Here is a 3,417-nt window from a genome sequence, read left to right as displayed (position 1 = left end):
CCTTCTTTTCAAAATTCGCAAATTTCATACTAAAATCTGAGACTCGTGATCCGATGTGGCATGGACGTCTGGGAAGAACTTGCATGTTTTGACTCGAGGCCTCCTAATTTTAGGAAACTCAAGTCGGGGTGTGGAATTTTTTTTAGATCACTTCCGGATAGATTGACCGTTTCTTTGACTTTTTTGGGGTTCTCGCATAACCCTAGAAGAATCAGGGAATCAATCAGCGCCGGTCACAGGCCGAGGTGGCCCGCATTGCGTAGTCTCTCTCTTTTCAAAAATAAATTTTCTATACAAAGGCAAAAAGGCGTATTTACAATTTATTGTTATCTCTGCATGATCTTGGGTAGTTAGATCGGGAATAACAATTTAAGATACCAACATTCGACTTAATCGCATACTCGGCCTAATAGAAAACATAATGGGGATAGCGGGCTAGGCACTAGGTTGTAGGATTCTCGTGTCAAAATCCACATTTTATAATAACCTATCATAATCAAAGTGTCACGATACATAACAATTTAAAATCAACCCACACATTCGAGACTTGATCACGGACACATACAGTCTGTCAGGTCCGGTAAATGATGCTGAATGCTACATGCTATTCCCCTCTTGCCTTTTGCTTGTTTTAGGGTAGGATTTGTATGCCAAAGATACCTCGGTTAATAATCAATTAATCCACGTAAATTTGGTGATAACAAAACCCCATTGATTGTTTATTTGAGCTTGCTTGTTACATCTTTTGCACTTGATTGTTATGCGGATCGAGCCCGATCCTTTAGGACTCGATTCACACTGGGTCCAACGCCCATAACCGTCGATCACGGGGTCCAATGCCCTTATACACCGAGTGCGCACTTTAATTTCAATTTCAGTCTTTTCAAACTACACGGTGAGCACGAGTGGAATAATAACCGAATGCGAACCGACCGGGATCCAATCGTTATAATTTGTATTTTATTTATTTGAGAGAACAATGTGAGGATTTATGTTGTATGTTTATTCATGTAAGAATCCCGGTTGGAGAGCAGACGGTCGGAGTGTTTCTTCGAATTTACGGTGTCAAAACGCGTAAGATGAGCAGAACTTAATTAAGCGGTAATTAAATAAAATGGCAAGCCTAGACAAGCTAGAGTACCGATAGGGCATGCGAGATATAGGCTCGCATGTAACAGAACCCCCAAATTCGGAACTTTGGGTTTCGCAGACCATATGCCTTAGCAATTAGGTGTACTCCTTACCCCTAGACTTGGGTAACTTGTCGGCCCTCGACCCTCGGGTCATAAAATGGCAAGTGGCGACTCCTTCTCACGTGCGTCCGTCGCGCGTCCCCGGGAAGGCGGATACTCCCAAGCCGCGTTGCATTTAGGCGCGCGCATGCGGGCCCCGACGAGACGAAATTCGGGTGCGCACAATTATTTCACGATCTCTTGTAATTTCTGAATTTATTTGCCAGAGGAGTGTCATATATCTAGTTATATTGGGATATATATTTGAATAATATTATATAAAGCGCATTGAACGAGTAGAAAAAGTGTTATTACACCAAAACGTTGGTTCGACTGATTTAGCGCTTGTTCCCAATATGTAAGGCCATGAGTTAGAATCTAGTGAATGGAGAAAATCCACGTTATGAATGTTTTAGCTTTTTTTTGGATTGACTTTACTCGAATTGGATTAATTCGAACCAATGAATTTCAGATATCGGGGTACTCACTGAAAAAAGCGCTCCTGCGAAGCCTTGATCCCTTGGGTGGCCAATTGAGAGAGTTTAGAAATAACGAACCATGATAGTGAGATATCTTAAGAAGTTCCTGGATTATAATCTTTAGAGTCTCTAAGGTTTAGAGTGAAAGAGTTATGAAAAATAGAAAAACAAAAATGAAAATGAAAAAAAAAATTGAAGGGAAGAGGTGGCCGGTGGTGAGGGACTCAACGATGGCCTCCACCACCGCCGCTCCCCCAGGGCCCAATTGGGAGGTCGGTGGCTAGCGCTGAGGCCCCCATCTTGGCCACCTCCACGGCCACCTCTACCAATCTTCCCTTTGAATTTTTTTCCATTTTTTTATTTTTCATAATTATTTTAATTTGAGTAAATATCGCCCAACCATTGTGCGACAAAGGATACTCTGATGTACATGTTAGTAATTTTCATTAAAATGAATCGCGATATTGACCATGTGCTAACATTGTTATTAAATAAATAATTTGTATATTTTGGGTGAGAGAAAAAAAATTAGTGCTAAAATTGTTAAAATGTGAAAAGTTTAGGATTTTTTTTTGTTATTAATCCTTACATTTATTGTCTAGTCATATATCTTATCTCATATTTTGAGTATTTTGTCACATTTAAGAAATAAATAAGATCGTATGCCCTTGATTTTTCTTGTAATTCAAATACCTTCTCAAATAAATTAAACTAGTTATTCATCAGCACATTGCACGGAAGTGTTATTCGTGCCAGAAATTTGTATAATTTATTATACAAAGTCTTTAAAAATATTGATTAATTATAGAATTAATTATTTGATAGTCTTTAAAATAATGATCAACAAAAAATGTTAAATTCATCGTATTACTTTTGCTCTACAAATGCTTTATTTTCATAAACGACTATATTATTCACTTAAAAAGAATTAATTTAAATATTTTATAAATAAGATTAGTAAAATCACATGAATAAAATTATTTTAGTTAAAAATAAAGTAATTATTTAATACTTTTAGTTTTTAAGAAACTCTTAATTTTCAATATCGAAATTGTAGAAAATATTTGCATTTGTGTCCTTTATACAATAATAAATTACTCATAGAACTTAAATATTTCAACTTTAAGTAATTTTAATAAAAATATAGACTAAATTTATTCCATTCATTTATGAAATTTTAAATAAATAAATTATTTTTGCATCATTTTTAATTTCTAAGTATATTATATATTAACATAGAACTTGTAATAGTTTTTGAATATTCCAAACCTCCTTATAATTTCAATTATGTAAGTAATTAGTTGTGTGAAAAATTTTAGAAAAAAATTTTCAAATCTATTTTAAACTAAAAAACCCTATTATAGTTTCAAGAATATAACTAAGCATAGAATTGAATATCAGAAAAGAAAATAAAGTATTTAGTATTACATTTTCAAGAATATAATTAAACTAAATTGTACGAATTCTTAGATCAATTCACTTTTTTTTTTTTTACTTTTTAAGTGTATTCAATTTTGGCATAGGAATTTTTAAAAGTTCTTACATATTCTTGTACACATCATTTTACTTGTTTAATCGAGAATTAGAAGATGGAAATAATTTTAGTAAATTGAATTGATATAAATATGTTATCCCTATAAATCAATTTATTTACTTTTATTAATTACTAATGCATTAAATATGGTAGAGAAGATTAGTGAAATTTG

The sequence above is a fragment of the Punica granatum genome, unplaced genomic scaffold, assembly GCF_007655135.1.
Source record: "Punica granatum isolate Tunisia-2019 unplaced genomic scaffold, ASM765513v2 Contig00018, whole genome shotgun sequence".
In the NCBI taxonomy this organism is placed as follows: Eukaryota; Viridiplantae; Streptophyta; class Magnoliopsida; order Myrtales; family Lythraceae; genus Punica; species Punica granatum.
Note: the sequence above shows the minus strand (reverse complement) of the source record.